We start from the raw sequence: 20,443 nt of genomic DNA on the forward strand, positions 1-20,443 counted from the left end.
GCTATTTTAAGCCATGGGATGGGATAATGTCAATTAGGGCAGAAGGTATGGAGAGAGAATAACTGAGGGCCCAGGAATGAGGCAAAGGCCACACTGACATTTACCAATGGGGTAGGGGAAAGAAAGAGGTGGCTTTTTATGGACAATCAAGTGTGAGCTGCCAGGGAAGTGAGCAGAAAACCAACACATGTAAGCTGAGAGAAGACAGTGATTTAGAAATACATTAGGATCAACTATGTCAAATGCTTCTGAGAGGGCAAGAAAGATGAGAGGGGGGAAGTGATCGTAGGATGTGGGCTTATGGAAGTCTTTGTCCATTAATTAGTTAAAGTAAAAGCAGTTAGCACACTGCCTGACACATAGTAGGTTCCCAGTACACATTTGCTGAATGCAATCAATTGTGTGTGTGATGGCACAGGGTAGGTTCTGCAGTAGCATCTTAATTCCATTGTGGTTTGGGCAGACCTTCCTTCTTCCTCACCTGCCCCTCGAGCTTCCACCTTGTTGAGAGGGAATGTCTAGTGCTGGGGAATTGCAGAAGCTGAATCTGGCCAGGGAAGGTCTTGAGGGCCAGGCCGAGGAGCCAGGGTTCCCCTCAGCAGTAGCGATGGAGCTGCCCTGCAGCACCAATCCCTAGCACTGGCTCTATCAGCAAGTTCGCTGCCTGTAGATACTCTCTTCTTGCAGCAAGGCCCTTCTGCACTGGCAAGTCTGCAGCCCAAGGATTGGCCACAGAAATCCCCTCCTTCAGATGACCCCAAAGCAGCCTTCCTGTCCAGGGGCAGTCTGACTTTTTCATGCTGAGGGGCAAATGGCATAAGCACTTTAGACCTTAAAATCTGATATGTTAGGCTAGGCGCCGTGGCTTATGCATATAATCCCAGCACTTTAGGAGGCTGAGGGGGGCAGATCATTTTAAGTCAGGAGTTCGAGACCAGCCTGGCCAGTAAGGTATTTTAATACCTTAACCCTGTCTCTACTAAAAATATAAAAATTAGCTGGTCATGGTAGCGCACACCCGTCATCCCTGCTACTCAGGAGGCTGAGACAGGAGAATCACTTGAGCCCAGGAGGTGGAGGTTGCAGTGAGCTGAGATTGTGCCACTGCACTCCAGCCTGGGCAACAGAACGAGACTCCATCTCAAAAAAAAAAAAAACTGAGATATTTCTGTGAACAGTGTAGTCATTGGAGAAAAAGCCCAAGTTCCAATGAGAAGAGGGCAAAGTTTGATGCCCAGTCCAACTATCCAAATCAGAAATTTCATTGTCCTCCAAAGGTGGGTGTAGTAGAGGGGGAGGGTGCTATTTTTGAACATTTCTGTATCTCATTTAATTCTCACAACAACCCCTGAAGATTGGTATTAGTACCTCTAATTTACAGAGGAGGCACAGAGAGGTGAGGAAACTTGCCCCAGATCACAGTGCAGGACCATGTCGGTCTGCTTCCAGAAGATTTATTCCTTTCCTGGGCATCTGGCAGGATAAAGAGCATGATGTTTTTCTAAAATCCAGAAGGATAATTTTCACAAGAGTCCATTTTATACAATCCCCATTTGGCTGGATTCCCCAGCCTGACCATTTTCAACCACAGAATTAATTCTGCCATTATACAGAACATAAAATCCACTCTCATTCTTCACCCTCATCTACAAACTTAATTGCCAAGCCCTGGTAAGTAAGCTGCTAGAGCTCCCTAATAAACCTGTGGCTCATTCCCCAGGTCTCTGATGGAATGTGTCCAAAGACATCAGCTAAGACAGCAACTGCAATGAATCTTAAAGCCCCTGAGATTTGGCACATCTTCCAAAAGGGGTTCAGTATTGATCTGGGGTATAATTAACAGTATTTATTTCAGAGGAGCTTGGTTAGGTTAAAAAGACAAGGTCCTTTATTAAAATGCTTTTGCCTGATGACAGGATTGCAAACACACACAGACACACACTCCCCACTCTGGAGAAAAGCCAAAAGCCTTGCTGCATGGAGCAGAATCCACTGATACCACCACCACCCCCACCTCACCCCCATGTCTGAAGCTGCTCTATCCCATTCAAGCTTAGCAGCAATTAACAGAGCAGGCAGTGCCCAAGCCATCAAGTAAAAATAGAATCCCTTCCCCCTTCTTCCATCCTCATTTCCATTTTTGATTAATTTAACCAGTTCTGTCAATTAGTCATCCTGGAGAATACAGTTGAGTGGATTTTGCTAAGAACCAGAAGGCTTATTAATTTTGGAAGTGAGTGTTATTCATTAGTAGTTAACACCTTCCCAAGTCTTGCCCTCTCCCTCACTCAGGGTCTTGAATGAGAAAGCAGTGAAGGCCAAAATTGCCTCACATACATGGCTGCAGCCCCTAAGACATGCAGAATGGGAAAGATTGGGGTTATAGATGGCTCTGGCCTTGGGACATCCTAGGCCAGCTTACCTGTCATCGTGCCCTGTAACAAGCTATAACTAGCAAAGCAGCCACAGGCACCTGGGGGTATCCTGAATTCTAGGTTCAGGAGAACCCAGTCAAGGAAATGCCCAGAAATATTTTCCCCAGAAAGAGACATTGGCCTGTTAGAGTCTAGGGAGGGTGCTGGCCTCCTCTTCCCTGTATTTTGCCTATAAAAACCAAAAATTATCTTCCATTTTTTCAATTTATAAATATGTTACAACTTTTAAAATCTAAGTCTGTGTTTTATGACCATTTTTCCATTTGTAGTGCCAAGCAATTAATCTTTTAACATTCACACAAGTATCATAACAAGGTGGGAATTTTATTATACAATTGTTATGTATAATAGATCTTCTAACAGCCATTTTTTCCCTCCACAGAGAAATCAAAGTGTACCACTTTCTCTTTGTATTAGCTTCCTATGGCTGTTGTAACAAATTCTCACAAATGTAGTGGCTTAAAACAACACTAACTTATCATGCAGTTCTGCAGGTTAGAAGTCTGACATTGGTCTCACTGTCTAAAATCAAGGTTTTGATCAAGTTGTGTTCCCTGCTAGAGGCTCTGGGGGGGGGGAATGTTTCCTCACTTTCTTCAGCTTTCAGAGGTTGCCCATGTTCCATGGCTAATGGCCCCTTCCTCCATTGTCGAAGCCAGCAGCAGGGAGATGAATCCTTCTTATTATCACATCTCTCTCTCTCTCTGTCTCTCCTGTCTCTCTCAAGGACCTTTGTGATTACAGTGGGCCCACCTGGGTAATCCAAGATACTCTCCCCACCATAAGGTCAGCTGATTAGCACCATAATTCTATCCACAATCTTTATTCCATTTTGCCATGTAAACTAAGATATTCCCAGGTTCCGGGCATTAGGATTTTGCCATCCTTGGGGAGCCATCATTCTTCAAGTTTCAGTTAAGGCATATTCCTCCAGGAAGACTTCCTGGACCCAAATAGGATTAAATGCCCTCTCTCAGAGCACTTAAAACCATACATTTAATTACCTCTTTCTATTTTGGTCTCTCTCACAGATGGGACCATTATCATGGCTAGACTCTTTTCTCAAACCCCCTCACCATTTAGTACAGTGAAAGTGCTAAAGAAATGCTTTTAGAGGTAAAACAACCATAGTCATTCGATCTGATAAATTTGCATCTGATAATTCTCTTTACACAGATGTAAAAGCTAACACTAAAGAGTAGTTGACTCACTGCTCATTTCTAGCATTAAGAATACATTACACACACACACATACATATGTAATAAACACCTACCTTGTTATATTTAACTTACGTTAAAATTTTTTTTTATTATACTTTAAGTTCTAGGGTACATGTGCACAACGTGCAGGTTTGTTACATATGTATACATGTGCCATATTGGTGTGCTGCATCCATTAACTCGTCATTTACATTAGGTATATTTCCTAATGCTATCCCTCCCCCCTACCCCCTCCCCACAATAGGACCCAGTGTGTGATGCTCCCCTTCCTGTGTCCAAGTGATCTCATTGTTCAATTCCCACCTATGAGTGAGAACATACGGTATTTGGTTTTCTGTTCTTGCGATAGTTTGCTGAGAATGATGGTTTCCAGCTGCATCCATGTCCCTACAAAGGACACGAACTCACCCTTTTTTATGGCTGTGTAGTATTCCATGGTGTATATGTGCCACATTTTCTGAATCCGGTCTGTCACTGATGGACATCTGGGTTGATTCCAAGTCTTTGCTATTGTGAATAGTGCCGCAATAAACATACGTGTGCATGTGTCTTTATAGCAGCATGACTCATAATCCTTTGGGTATATCCCCAGTAATGGGATGGCTGGGTCATATGGTATTTCTAGTTCTGGATCCTTGAGGAATCACCACACTGTTTTCCACAATGGTTGAACTAGTTTACAATCCCACCAACAGTGTAAAAGTGTTCCTATTTCTCCACATCCTCTCCAGCACCTGTTGTTTCCTGACTTTTTAATGATTGCCATTCTAACTGGTGTGAGATGATATCTCATTGTGGTTTTGATTTGCATTTCTCTGATGGCAAGTGATGACAAGCATTTTTTCATGTGTCTCTTGGCTGTATGAATGTCTTCTTTTGAGAAGTGTCTGTTCATATCCTTTGCCCACTTTTTGATGGGGTTGTTTTTTTCTTGTAAATTTGATTGAGTTCTTTGTAGGTTCTGGATATTAGCCCTTTGTCAGATGAGTAGATTGCAAAAATTTTCTCCCATTCTGTAGGTTGCCTGTTCACTCTGATGATAGTTTCTTTTGCTGTGCAGAAGTTCTTTAGTTTAATTAGATCCCATTTGTCAATTTTGGCTTTTGTTGCCGTTGCTTTTGGTGTTTTAGACATGAAGTCCTTGCCCATGCCTATGTCCTGAATGGTATTAGCTAGGTTTTCTTCTAGGGTTTTTATGGTTTTAGGTCTAACATTTAAGTCTCCAATCTATCTTGAATTAATTTTCGTATAAGGAGTAAGGGAAGGATCCAGTTTCCGCTTTCTACTTATGGCTAGCCAATTTTCCCAGCATCATTTATTAAATAGGGAATCCTTTCCCCATTTCTTGTTTTTGTCAGGTTTGTCAAAGATTAGATGGCTGTAGATGTGTGGTATTATTTCTGAGGGCTCTGTTCTGTTCCGTGAATGTTAAAATTAAATCACATTCCTAGGCACCACAAGTGGGAAAATGGCAATTAAACAAACATGGACTAAGATTTTAAAAGTTGCAATATTTTTACAAATTGGAGAACTAGAACATAAGCTTTGGTGTTTGCAGGCAAAGTAAAAGAAAGAGGAGTCCATGAAGTAATGGTAATCAACTGCTACTTACTTATTCAACAAATGTTTATTGTTGCTTCACATGTCCCAGGCACTGTTCCAGGCACTAGGAAAATCGTGACGCCTGCCCTTACAGCACTTTATTCAAGGAGAAGGAATCTAACAACACACACATAAATAAGATTGAGATTTAGTGAAAATATTTCAGGGGAAGAAGCAACAGCAAATGCAGCAGCTCTGAATCTGAACTATGCTTGGCAGGTCACAGGGCAGAAGATCACCAGCTGGGCCGTGTTGAGTACCGTAAGAAGGAACAGCATGAGAGGAGGCAGGAAGAGCTACATGCAGGCAGTCCCCTTGCACAACACACAGCCCCCATTCACATTGTATTCCATGCAAAGGACTTGAGGGGGTAGACCTGTAGGCAATGGTAAGGAGTTTGGATATTACTGTATTAAGAGAAAAATCCAAGAGGGCTTGGTTGAAAGAAGATGATTTATTATACTTTTAATATATCACTCTGTGGCTATTTAAGAATGAGGCATCAGGAGGAAGAGTAGATGCTGGGAGAAGAGTCAGAAAGCTATCAAATTGCTCCAGGCAAGAGATGAGCATGGCTTAGACTAAGATGGTGACAGTGGAAATGGTGAGATTGAATTGATTGGGCCATGCTTTGAGTGTAAAGTTAATAGAACTGTTAAAAGAAAAAAAAAAAAAAAAAGATGTAGAGGGTGAAGTAAAGGACAGCACGAAGGACAGCTCCCAGCTTTTTGGCCTGAGCACACATCTAGATTAAGGCGCCATAGAGTGAGTTAACAATAACAGTTTGCAGGGGAAATTTACAAATTCTGTGGCCTCTCAGATTCATGTTTTTAAAAAGGCATAAAATGGTAAAAATTGATATCTTTTGCTGTTTAGCCCTTTGCTATTTATAGAGCCCCTTCTCATTGATTTATCTTCATTGATCCTCCTGAAAACCCAATAAGTTTGCAGTATCTCTTCCTTTTTGCAGCTGAGGAAATCAGGGTTTAGAAAACATTAAGTCTGAAACACTGACAATGATTGGTTTTTTTTATCAGATAATACATACAATGACCCTCACGACTTGCATGGCCCTGTAAGATGGAGAAGGGGGGATCTCTTGTGTGTGTAATTGACTCATGTTTAAGTATATCAGTTAATTTGAGCCCCCCATGCAGTTCTCATAATTCTATTTTGACAGCTCAGTAGGTAGCATCAATAACTGAATTGTGAGATCTGCTGTCCACTCAAGCAGCTTCCAGCCCCATCAGTGCAAGTCTCTTTATCTGCTGAATTACTCAGAGCACCTGCTGGCCTTCCATCGTTATCAAGCACAGACCAGAGACAGCAGAGGGCAGGGGAATGCTAGCCCCATGAAGCTCATAATGATACTTGCCCTTATGTTCTATTTTTAACCTGAACATAAGGATTTAAATAGGATTGATCTCATGTATGGGCATCCTTAAGCCCAGGGTCAACTAGCATATTCTGACATTTTTGTGCCATTTGAAAATGTCTGTAATGCAGTGAAATTGTCATTGAAGAGTTACATATGAGAAAAATAGAATCATCAAGCTTAGGAAAAAGACTGTGAAATCAAACAAAGCAATGAATTGGTCAATAAATGTTAACAAAGTATTGTGCTAAGCACAATGGATAGACAGACTTAGGCAATTACTGCCTTTGTACACTTACCGTGGTGGGACAAGAGAATATAAAATTATGAAATGTTTCTAATATAAAGTTCATTTTCAATTGAATGTGAAATTTAGATTCCCATCATCAGAAAGAGAAAATGCTGACTAAAAAGTGTTTATGCTGAATATTGTTTTAGACTGTTGAAATAGTGATTTCAAATGTTCTTATCCTCAGCATATCCTATGTGCCCCCAAAAGTTTTGATGCGTAGCATTTTTCAGTTTCTGTTTATTGAGAATCTTTTGTGTTCGTGTCATTGTGGGGCCACAAAACTACAAATGTGTGTTCATCCAATGTACTGTTGCTTGCCCCTAGGGAGGTTATTAAGTACGGGAAGATTCCAAGGGCCATCCTTGACATTTCATGGATACTAAATTGTAGTTATTGAATGTATGAGTGAATGAGATGAGATCTAACATCAGATAAAAGGTGATATGTATCTCAGAATACACTAAGGCTATGAATTAAAAGCTAAAACTCAGAATTGTCTCAATGTTAAACTTTTCTCCTGGAAGTTTTCCCGAAATTTGTATGATCTATATCACAGACCCCAGTACAAAATGGTATACTGAGTTATATATAAGCTAGTTTACAGATAATGTCACAATATTTTGTGGTGCTCTGCCCCTTGACTTTTGTATCTTGATCACAACTTGGGAACCTTGCTCTATAGACGTTCAGAGGAGAAAGTGATTGTTTCCAACTCAACTTTTCAGAAAGAGTATCAAGGGGTGGTGGAAGGGGGAGAGGGAGCAATGGAGCAGAGCCTGGAATATGGGAACAATTTTGCCTTTTATAGAATTTCAAATCCTACTGAACAACTTCCAGCCACTAGGTGGCTTTCAGATGTTCTGTTGAAGTTCGTAAATGCCTTTTTAAAAACATGAATCTGAGAGTCCACAGAATTTGTAAATTTCCCCTGCAAACTGTTATAAAGGCCAGTTAGAGGTATTTGTGAGATTCCTGTGACTTGGAAACTTGGCTTTAATGAAGATAGAAAGAGGTCATATATCATAGTGGTCAATAGTGCTGGTTCTGGGGTCAGACAAGCCCAGGTGTGGGTAACTTGGACTTAACTCCTTGGATTTACCCTCTGTACACCTAAGTGTCTACCTCTATAAAATGGGGACAATAATGGAACATGCATTACTGGATTGTTGTGCAGATTCAGTGAAATCTGGTCCACAGTAAACACTCAATATTTTTTAGTATTTTATTATCAAAACAATTCAGAAACTTGGGGTTATAGATGAGAAAATTGGGCCCAGAAAAAGCATGTTGTTTACACAAAGTTAAAAATCTAGGCAAAGGTAGAGGGAGATTGAACCCAGGTCTAAAGTTGAATGTTGTTAATAGATAATACCTATAAACACTTCCCATCTTTGCCTCCGCAGGCCTGTTGGAGAGGTAGCCAGGGAAGCCACATACCAGGCAGAGCACAAACGAACACAAATATTTTTCTGCTAGAGTCTGGCCAGGCCTTGGGGTCTGTGTTTCTACAGAACCTGCTGGGGGAGTGCTAGAGTACACTGGGAGGAAGTACCTGAGCAGCAGTGGATATGGAAAGGCCTCTTACTCTCTAACCAAGTGGAAAATGAGAACTAAGTACAACCTGTATCTCCTTTCCCATAACCAAGTCATTAAGCAAAAGGGCTTGCTAACAGATAAAGCCTTTATTGTCGACAGTGGCCTCAAGTTCTAGAGTGACTGCTGAAGAGAAGGATAGCCCACGTGTTGATGGTATGTCTGGAGCCAGTGGGAGGGTCTAGCAGGTAGTATGCGCTCAACAAATTCACTGACTGTTCTCCACATTGCCCCTGTTACATTGTGTTAAGTCGGTAAAGAGATGGCTCCACTCTGGTTAATTCTCTGTGGTTGGTGAGATCACATAGTTAATGAAGCCCAAACCAGCGGTTTAATCCTTGCCAGTCCAATTTCTATTTGCTGGAACCATGCCCTCAGAGGTGTGGGGCCGCCAGTGTCTGTTTTCAGCACCGGGTTGAAGGGGTCACCCTTTCTAGTCAGGGGACTAGAGGAAAAATGATGCTATATGAGATGCCGTAGAGCCAGACTTGGGTTTACATCCTAGCTCTGCCTCTTCTTAGCCTGTGACCAAGGGCAAATGACTCTCTGAGCATCATTTCTTTGTCTCCATAAAGAGTTTAGTGCAGCACCTGGCAGATGGAAGACTATCACTATTCAATGTTTGCAAACTCCAAGAACCTTTAAGAAACAGGTCAGTGGATTAGGAGCAGTGTTTTCCTGTAGAAAACCAGTCCTGGGAACACAGAGGCATAGTGCCGGATCCATGAGAAGACAGTGAAGCAGTGACCAGCCCACACCAGGGACCCTCCAGGCAGTGCTTGGCCCATGCCAAGATGGACTGTCATACTCAGCCATGAACTACTCACCTTGCTCTGCAGGGAGATCACTCAGCAGGAAGCTGCTCCTCTCTCCCTTTCTGTGCCTGTGCCTCTCATTGCAGTGATTATGTAGACAGCCTGGGAAACGGGGACAGCTTGGGAGTTCAGCACTGGCCTCTGCGGTGCCATGGCAACCAGCTTTCCAGCAATCACCCCTAATAATGGCCACTCGCGGTCTCTTCCACCTGGGCAGAGGCTCCCCAGGGAGTTCGGGCTTCTCTTGGAGTAGCTGCACAAAGCTACGTGTTGGGAACAAATTATGAGAGGGAAGGAGGGAGGGGAGCGCATGTTGTCTCTCGGGGAGAGACATGAGAAAGGAGGCAGACAAGACGTCTACTAGCCTGCGATATGTGGAGTGGGCCCAGGGGCCTGGGGATGCTGCCATTGGGTTCCCGGAGCCCACTGACTGTAGGAATGTATCATTCCACAATGGGAGGTAGAGGCCCATGGATACCTTTGCCACTCACCAACCTTGCAGAGAGTGAAAGACCAAATGTGAGTGCTCATAAAGCCAGCCCTCGCTGTTACCAGATTTCTTCATTAGGCTCCTGTGGAGATGCTCACTGCCAACTCATCATCTTGTCTGGACTGCAGCCGCCTCCCTTTCGGCTGCCTGCTGGAGAGAATGTGCTCAGAGGCCTCCTTCAATCAATATCTTTCCAGAATGACAGTTCTCAAAAAGGCACCAGTCCCGCTTGGCTAATAAATGATTATTCCTCACAAAAGGAGGACAAACAGACCCACAATTAATGAACTTGTCTGTAGATATTAGCCCAAATTCAGTCTTTAGATTGACAGACGAACCCTAAGCCAAACACAGGTTTTTGCTTCCCCCTTCTTTAGATCAGATTCCAGCTGAGGCTCCTTCCTAAGAAAGTTCTAACCCCACAGATAATGAGCCTTCCAATGCTGTGCTCACTCAGGGACCATATGGTCCTTGGGGTCCCCATCTCTCCAAGCTTCTGTTTCCTCAGCCATAAAATAGAGATAATTCTTACCCTAGATGGTGCCTGGCAGGTAACAGGTGCTCTTGTTATCACTGGTGTTGCCTTTCTGTGGGGCCAATTCCCTGAACTAAAGTTTCTTAACTCATTGTGAATCCTGAACAAATAATATTTTAAAAGAGTAGGAAGATTAGAGGGTAGCCAAATTAACCAGTAAACAGGAAAAGATGCAATGGGCTGAGATTGTCCAGGAAGGCTTTCTAGAAAAGATAGTGAGCCCTGAAGGTTGAATAGGAGCCAGAGAAACAGAGGAGCAGGGAGAGGGTGGGGAAGGAGCATGGACCCAACCCCAGCACATGCCAGTGCACCACAGACATCACCATCATCATTGCAGGGAGTCAATCAGGTCACAGGCTGCGGCCTGCATAGCTTACAGAGGACGTATGTTTGATCACACACTCAAATTTCTTTAGTTAGTTGCTAACATAAAAAAAAATCAGTTCCTCAAAAAAAAATTTAGACTTTATAAATGAGACAATCTGGCTATGCTGGCACCCCATTTCTGCATGGCTGCATTAAGCTGGAGCAGAGCGGAAACTGCCCCTTTATTGTTTTGTTTGTTTGGGTTTTTTTGTTTTTTTTTTTTTTGAATTTGTTTTTGTTTTGTTTTTGAGACAGAGTCTTGCTCTGCTGCCCAGGCTGGAATGCAATGGTGTGATCTCAGCTCACTGCAACCTCCGCCTCCCAGTTTCAAGTGCTTCTCCTGCCTCAGCCTCTGGAGTAGCTGGGATTACAGGCTTCTACCACCGCACCCAGCTAATGTTTGTAATTTATTTTTTTAAGTGGAGATGAGGTTTTGCCATGTTGGCCAGGCTGATTTTGAACTCCTGACCTCAGGTGGAAACTGCCCCTTTTATGGGGTGTGGACACTCTAGTTTGCCACAGTCCCTGCTCCCTATTGCTACCCATGAATGTGTCACCTATTTCACTACCTGCCTGGCCCCTGGAGGTAGGAGTTCTTCAACTCTGGTGCAAATGATGACTAGACGGGTCAGGCCTCAGTGGAGCATTTGAGAATGAAGTAGAGAGTAATATTGGAATGTTGACCTAGGACTTGATATGGAGCCCCTGAACCAGGACAAGGGAGTGGAACTGTTGGCTGTCAGTCATACAGAGTTACTGTAGATGTCTGAACGCAAAGTGGCACTGCTTTGGAAAGATTCAAATATTTAGCACATGGTAGGATTGCAGGTTGTTTCATGTTCTGCTGCTAAGCCCTGATGTCTCTGAGGAGTTTGGCTTGCTCTGCCTTTGCAGCTGCTGGGCTCTGGTTTTTCTGAACTGTGTCAGCTTATGGGTACAGCAGCAGCAGGAATGCTGGGAGGAAAGAGTTGCTGAGCTGGGGTTCACCAGCTCCCTTGGAAATGGTGAAACTCTCATGGCCTGTGCCCAGAAGCAGCCCACTCTAGCCTGCCTTTCCTATCCAGCTCTATACGGGCAGCTGCTGAAAGGGAGCTGGCCCTGGGGCCAGGGAAATAACAGCGGCTTTGCAGAGTTGAAGGGGGAACTCATGAACTTTGAGCCCTCCCTTTGTTGACAAACGGAGGATAGTTTTCTAATGCTGCTGTAACAAATTATCACATACTTAATGAACTTAGTGACTTAAAATAACACGAATTGATTATCTTCCTTACAGTTCTGGAGGTCAAAAGTCAGAAATGGGTCTCACTGGGCTAAAATCAAGGTGTCAGCAGGGCTATGCTCCTTTTTAGAGGCTCTGGGGAGAATGGCTTCTTGCCTTTTCCAGCTTCAAGAGGCTGCCTGCCTCCCTTGGCTCGTGGCCCCTTTCCATCTTCAAAGCCAGCAGTGACCAGTCTTGTCTTTCTCATATGGGGTTATTCAGCCTTTGACCCTGTTGCCTTCCTATTTCACTTATAAGGACCCTGGTCATTACACTGAGCCCACCCAGATAATCTAATGTAATATCTCTGTCTTAAGGTTAGCTGATTAGCAACCTTAATTCCCTCTTGTCATGTAACATAACATAGCTACAGGTTCTAGGGATTAGGGTGTAGACTTATTTGGGGATGGGGGTAGTGGCATTATTCTGCCTACTACAGGGGAATTGATTGAGCAACTTTTCTTCCTTCAAGAGATGGCTGGGTACGGTGGTTCACTCCTATAATCCCAGCACTTTGGGAGGCCAAGGCAGGTGGATCACCTGAGGTCGGGAGTTGGAGACAGCCTGGCCAACATGTTGAAACTCCATCTCTACTAAAACTACAAAAATTAGCTGGGTGTGGAGGATCAGGTCTGTAATCCCAGCTACTCAGGAGGCTGAGGCACAAGAATCGCTTGAACCCAGGAGGCGGAGGTTGCAGTGAGCCGAGATCATACCACTGCACTCCAGCCTGGGCGACAGAGTAAGACTCCACTTCAAAAAAAAAAAAAAAAGAGAGAGAGAGAGAGAGAAAGAGATGAGAGGAAGCCCCAGCCATGGTAGATAAGAAGGCCCACTCTTTGTTGAGGAAGCACAGGCACAGTATCTCTCTTGCTCACTGTTGTAACCCTAGCACCTATCATAGTGCTTTACACACACTGGGTACTCAATACCTGTTGTTTGAATGGTGTGTGACAGTGGAACTTGTTGACATCTTTTTATGGGTACAGAGGTGTATATATTTATGAGGTACCTGAGATATTTTGATTCACACATGCAGTGAGTAATAATCGCATTGGGGTAAACGGTATATTCATCACCTCAAGCATGTATTCTTTATGTTACAAACAATCTGGTTACAATCCTTTATTTTTAAATGTGCAATTAAATTAATATTGACTATAATCACCCTGTTATGCTATCACATACTAGTTCTTATTCATCCTTTCTATTTTTTTGTACTCATTAACCATTAACCCACTTCCCCCCTGCCCCCCAACCTCTGGTAACCATCCTTCTACTCTCTATCTCCATGAACTCAATCGTTTTGATTTTTAGCTCCCATAAATAAGTGAGAACATGCGAGTTTTGTCTTTCTGTCCCTGGCTCATTTCACTTAACATAAAGACCTGCAGTTCTATCCATGTTGTTGCAAATGACAGGATCTCATTCTTTTTTATGGCTGGATAGTACTTCATTGTATATAAGTACCACATTTTCTTTATCCATTCATCTGTTGATGGACACAGGTTGCTTCCAAATCTTGGCTATTGTGAACAGTGCTGCAACAAACATGGGAGGGCAAATACTTCTCCAATATACTGATTTTCTTTGTTTGGGGTATATACCTAAGGAGTGGGATTGCTGGATCATATAGTAGCTCAAGTTTTAGTGTTTTGAGGAATCTCCAAACTGTTATTCATAGTGGTTGTTCGAATTTTCATTCCGACCAACAATGTACAAGTGTTCCCTTTTCTCCACATCCTCGTCAGCATTATTGCCTTTTAGATGAAAGCCATTTTAACTAGGGTCAGATGACATCTAATTGTAGTTTTGATTTGCAGTTCTCTAATGATCAATGATATTGAGCACCTTTTTGTATGCCTATCTGCCATGTGTATGTCTTCTTTTGATAAATATCTATTCAGATCACTTGTTCATTTTTTTTAATGGATTAGATTTTTTTTCCTGTAGAATTGTTTGAGCTCCTTCTATATTCTGGTGATTAATCCCTTGTCAGATGGGTAGTTTGCAAATATTTTTCCTTATCCTATGGGTTCTCTTTTCATTTTGTTGATTGTTTCCTTTGCTGTGCAGCAATGTTTTAACTTGATCCCATGTGCTCATTTTTGCTTTGGTTGCTTGTGCTTGTGGGGTATTACTCAAGAAATATTTGCCCAGTGCAATGTCCTGGAGACTTTCCCCAATGTTTTCTTATAGTAGTTTCATGCTTTAAGGTCTTAGATTTAAGTCTTCAATCCATTTTGTTTTGACTTTTGTATATGTTGAGTGATAGGGATCTAGTTTCATTCTTTTGCATATGGATATCTAGTTTTCCTAGCACCAATTGTTGAAGAGACTGTCTTTTCCCCCAGTGTATGTTCTTAGCACCTTTGTTGAAAATGAGTTCACTGTTGACGTATAGATATGTTTCTGAGTTCTCAATTGTGTTCCATTGGTGTATGTGTCTATTTTTATGCCAGTACCCTGCTGTTTTGGTTACTATAACTCTGTAGTATAATTTGAAGTCAGTTAATGTGATTCCTCCAGTTTTGTTTTTTGCTTAAGATAGCCTTGGTTATTCTGGGTCTTTTGTGGTTTCATAGAAATTTTAAGATTGTTTTTTCTATTTCTGTGAAGAAAGTCATTGGCATTTTGATAGGGATTCCATTAAATCTGTAGACTGCTTTGGGTGGCATGGACGTTTTAACAGTATTGATTCTTCCAATTCATGAACATGGAATATCGTTCTATTTTTTGTGTCCCCTTCCATTTCTTTCATCAATGTTTTTTTAATTTTCATCGTAGAGACATTTTACTTCTTTGGGTAATTCCTGGGTTTTTAATTTGTAGCTGTTGTAAATGGGTTTAATTTCTTGAGATTCTTTGCTGTTGGCATATAGAAATTCTGCTCATTTTTGTATCTTGATTTTGTATCCTGCAGTTTTACTGAATTTGTTTTCAGTTCTAATGGTTTTTTTGGTGGCATATTTTAAGTTTTTTCAAATACAAGATCATATATCATTGGCAAACAAGGATAATTTTACTACTTCTTTTCCAATTTGGATGCCTTTTCTTTCTTTTGTCCGATTGCTCTTTCTAGGACTTTCAGTACTATGTTGAGCAACAGCAGTGACAGTGGGCATCCTTGTCGTATTCCAAATCTTAAAGGAAAGGCTTTCAGTTTTTCCCCATTCAGCGTGATACTAGCTGTGGCTTTGTCATATATGACTTTTATTATTTTAAGTTACATTTCTTCTATATCCAGTTTTTTGAGGGTTTTTCTCCTTCATTCCATTGATATGACGTATCACATTGATTGATTTTTATATGGTGAACTGTCTTGCATCCCTGGGATAAATTCCACTTGGTCATGATGAATGATCTTTTTAATGTATTGTTGAATTTGGTTTGCTAGTATTTTGTTGACGGTTTTTGTGTCAATATTCATCAGGGATATTGGCTTATAGTTCTCTTGCTGTGTCTTTGTCCGGTTTTGGTATCAGGGTAACACTGGCCTCATAGAAGAAGTTTATTTTTTGTAACAGTTGGAGTAGAATTGACATTAGTTCTTCTTTAAATGTTTGATATGGGCTTGTTGACTTCTGACAGTGTACCAGGCACTGTGCTACATGGCTTGTTTGTTTTCGTTTTTGAGATGGAGTCTCACTCTGTGGCCCAGGCTGGAGTGCAGTGGCACGATCTTGGCTCACTGCAACCTCCGCCTCCTGAGTTCAAGCGATTCTTCTTCCAAGTAGCTGGGACTGCTGGCACGTGCCACCACACCCAGCTAATTTTTGTATTTTTAGTAGAGACGAGGTTTCACCATATTGGCCAGGTTGATCTCAAGCTCCTGACTTCGTGATCCACTTGCCTCGGCCTCCCAAAGTGCTGGGATTACAGGTGTGAGCCACCACACCTGGCCTGTGCTACGTGTCTTATTTGCTTTTATGTTTTTTACTTTTTATAACCATGCAAATAAGATATTGATGTCTACATTTTACAGATATGCTGCATCTTAACAAGATAAGGAAAATTGACAAAGACAATCCAACCTGGAGATGATGAAGCTCAGGTTCTAGCCCCAATATGTCTGACTCCTAAGTCCAGTCTCATGTAGCAGCCCGCAAGACGTAACTTAGGAAAGCAACTTGCAGTTTAAGAAGTAATCTCATCTTCCAGCCCTTCTATGTGATCTCATGGTGCTACCAGTCCTAGGGGCCCACTGTCCCACAAAAATGCATTGATCACCCCAAGCATTTATTCATGCTGATTCTCCTGTCTAGATAGGATGCCCCCTCCTACCCCTCAAACACCATTAACAGGGCTCAGCAAACTATGGCATACAGCCAAGTCTGGCTCAAAACTTTTCTTTTTTACAACTCTAGCAAAGAATAATATTTTTACATTTTCAAATAGTTGAAGAAATCAAAAAGGAATAGTATTTTATGATACATAAAAATTATACAAAATTGAAATTTCGGTGTCCATATGCAAAGCCTTCGTGTGGGATATATGCTCATCTGTTTACATATTGTCTATGCTGCTTTCACACTACAAAGGCAGAGTTAAACAGTTGCAATGGAGACCAAATAGCCCTCAAAGCCTAAAATATGTACTAACCTCTTATCTACCCAGTGCTTATTGATCATTTAAGGCTCAGCTTCTTATTAAGTCTTTTCTTGTCACACCAGCCCATTTGTTCCTCACTTCTCCCCACTGTGAATTTTTGGTCAGTTTTTCTTGTCTGGGAAAAAAAAAAGGTTTTGATTTATTATTTCTTAACTTTGAATGATTAGTTTGTTAAAAGACATGTTGTAAAAGAAGTATAGTAGATGCAGAATTATTTTGAAAAGTTATGTAAAACTTAGGGGCCAATATAATTTCTTCTAGATTAACTTTTCATGCTTCATCACACTATGCATTGTATGCCTTGTCTTGTTAAAGTGTCACTGTCAAATAATTGTTTGTTGAATTAATGGAGGTCTATATGAAAAGCAAACTGCAAGGGTTAAGCAACTTGGTTTCATTATTTCCCAATTCAGAATCCTTCATCTGAGTCTTAATACGATCTAAATTTGCCGTCTCCAATCCGTGTCTGGAGACTATGTCATTAGGCCCCTGGTAGCGCAGTAGCCACTAATTAAATCTTAAACCTCTTCTCTCACTGTCCTCAGCTGGATAAAGGCCAGCATTGTCAGTCCGAGCGAGTTCTTACCCTCTGTGGGAAAATTGTTGGCCGTTTCTCTCATTGGGCAAAATTATTGGATGTGTCTTCTGTATAGTAAAAATGACTGGCTGCATCTCAATCGGCGAGGCTTTTCTCTCCAGGGGCAAAACTGTTGCCTGCATATCTCTGAAGGAAAATTGCCATCTGCCTCACTCTGTAGGAAAATTGCCAGTTGTGTCCCCATTATGGAGAAATTGTCAACCATGTCTCCAAACGGAAAAACGTGCCAGCTGCGCTTCCCTGTAGAAGAAATGTCAGCAGAAGTGAGCAATTTAAAGCCCCGCGCATGATTCCGAGGCAGTTCCTTTTTCATCATGAGTGGACCCTCATGTCCCCTTGGCTTGTTTCCTGGACTCTCACTCTCATCTGCCCACGTCATCACAGCCAGGGTGGGGGTGACATTGAAATGAGACACTTGGACCAAGGAGGGTGGGTGTCTTTCAAGGGATAGTTCAGAAACAAACTAGTACGTGTCTGTGTCACAGCCCAGACAGAAGACCTAGAAATCAGTATCACAACTGGTTCTTAAGATCTGCCTCAAACAGACAAACACTTTAGGCTTTTGGACTCATTGCACACCAAGCTTGCCTTAAGCAATGCCTAATTCTGCATTATGGCTGCCATCCCTATTGTTTTGGGTACAGACACTTTGCTACGTACTTCACAAGCAAGATCTCACCCATCCTCACAACCGCCCTAGAATATAGGTACTACTATTATCTCCATTAAATGAAGCTTGGAAGGAGTCCAGCTGCTTGTTCAAAGCTTCATAATTTATAAGCAGCAAAGCTGGGGTTTCAACCCAGGCCACTGAGTTTGGAACTACCTCTACTGTTAGTCACCACACCATCTAAGACAGAGCCAGCATGTCTTAGATGTCCTGGCCTTCAGGATCAGTTGTTAGTGGCCTTGGACCCCTCCTAACCCCCCTACATTGGCATGAGTTCCTGTGCAATTAATGAAGGTCCAGTGTAAGGTTGAGAGAAAGGAGCCATGCCTAGGAACAGCCTGCACCTATGGTTACCTAATCTCTCTCTTCTCCTATCCCCAGAGTCCACAACCACCTCTCTGCATGCCTCCTTTCTGCCCTTGCTCCAGTTGTAATGAATGCTGTTTCACTTTAGCTTTCTCTAAAGTTGGTAGTTTTCTTCTTAACTCCTTCTCTTATTTTTGAATTCATGAATTATTGAATTCAAGATTTTCCCCAGATTCTGGAACCTTATTTATTTATCCAGTCATCCGAGCCCTTTCAGGGGGCTCACACAAGATACTTATAGCTCCATGGAGATGTATTCATATCTGTACATGTTATAACAGAAAACACATCTGCACAAGGCACATAAGATAGCCTATGGAATTTTAAAGGTAGTATTCAGTTGCTTTTGACTATAGCAATATAACCCAAAGTGTATTCTGAGGAAGCCTGTACTAAACACCGAGCTGTAAATGATTTGCCAAATAAAAATAAAATGGAGTGGGGAGAAAGGTATGATCAAATAATACTCTGAAGTAGGATTAAAGCAGTGATTCTCAACCAGGTACTGTCATGCCCCCTGGGGGACATTTGGCAATATCTAGAGACATTTTTGGTTGCCACATGTGGGCAGATGGAGTCAGCAGGGCATATCTAGTGAGTAGAGGCCAGATATGTTGCTGAACATTCTGTAATGCCCCAATAACAGGGTAATTGCATTGTCAACTCCCAGAATTGTCAAGGTTTCCCAAGCTTATTTGATCTTGGAATCTGGAATGCCTGATGTATCACAGCTTGAACATTTTGCTGAAGTCACTTTGGAAAGGCTACCTAGAGTAGTGGGGATTCGGAAAGGGAAATTGAAAAGCCAGTGAAATTTCATAGATGTTAGAATCTAAGAGCTGGGAGGGACCTGGTAGGCAACCCTAACTCCTTCCTATTACGGAGAAGGAAACAGGCCCAGAGAGCTGACAGTGCTGAAAGCCACGCAGATGAGAGAGTAGGACAGAGGTTAAGAACATAAGCTGGAAGTATACTGAGTTCAAATTCTGGCTCTGTTCCTACTAGCTGTGAGTTGTGCCTGAGTTGACTGATTAGGCTAATTTGTGGAAAAGAGAAAGTACTAATACCTATGAATAGTGAGTGAGTTAATACATGTAGAGCACACAGCACAAAAGCTCAATAGATAATAGGTATTATCAAAAGCCAGCCTGGACTTGTGCCCAGCCTGGATTCCAGCCCAGCATCCCTGAGTCTGATGTTCTTTCCAGTGTACCTGGATGGGCACAGGAAGAGGTGAGGAGCAGCAGAGGCACAAAAGTGGGAATATACAAGCTATATCTAGAATGTGAGGAATCCTGGTTTGACTTGTTTGAACAGGAAAGCAATATTGACAAAGCAAGGCAAGGCCCAGTTGTGGAAGGGTGTGACAGATGGGCAGAGTCAAGAGCCCATCTCTGCCACTGCCTAGCTGCATGATCCTGGGTGACTTACTGAACCTTTCCTCCTGGTCTGTCTCCTTATCTACAAATGAGAAGAGTATAGTACCTTCCTTAGATATGTGAGCATTAAATGCAATAATGTATGCAAAGCTTGAGGACCAAGAAGTGGTAGCAAATGTCATTATTGTTGTTACTGTTACTATTGAGGTCTCCAAGACATATGCTTCTGTTGGTGAACCTGACACACCCCCAATGACTAGGACTGGGCTATCAGGATTCTCACCAAGACTGCTTCCTCACAAAGGGAGCAAAGCTCTTCTTGTCTCCCCCTTAGTTCTTTTCCCTCTCCTCTCAATATCTCTAATTTTCTGATAGCTAATTGGAAACCTTGCAGGTCAGCAGATTCTCTAGTGCCATGCCAAGCCAAGGGTCTCCAGGAGAAATGCTAGTGTTGATTTGTCTCAAGTTCTATCACTCAGGCACCAGATACTGTTGTACTACATGTTCAACAAATTTTACATATCTCTGATATTGGAGGGAGCATGAGAAGTAAAGTTTATGGAATGCACACTGGTGTTCCATTTACCTTCCACTAGTCAGTTCCATAGCACCATGATTTCCCTCTGATAACACAGTAAAATCTCACTTATTCACAACTGTAACCACACTTGTGTGATTGCTAAACATGTATCCCCTCCTGTATCCTGTGAGCTCACTAAGAGTAGTGCTGGATCTGTCTTGTTCATTATTGTATCTTTAGCATTTGGTACAGGGCCTGGCACATATCCATCCCACACATAAAAAGTATTTTATTTGTGGACTCTAACTAATATACTG

General features: G+C 42.2%; 1 protein-coding gene across 8 annotated transcripts in view; it reads left to right on the plus strand.

The window, feature by feature from the left end:
- PPP2R2B (protein phosphatase 2 regulatory subunit Bbeta) overlaps positions 1 to 20,443 on the plus strand; it is a 331,924-nt gene that overhangs the window by 296,678 nt on the left and 14,803 nt on the right. The gene's annotated exons all lie outside the window — the stretch shown is intronic.

This window comes from Trachypithecus francoisi, unplaced genomic scaffold (assembly GCF_009764315.1).
Source record: "Trachypithecus francoisi isolate TF-2019V2 unplaced genomic scaffold, Tfra_2.0 Lachesis_group2, whole genome shotgun sequence".
Taxonomy (NCBI): Eukaryota; Metazoa; Chordata; class Mammalia; order Primates; family Cercopithecidae; genus Trachypithecus; species Trachypithecus francoisi.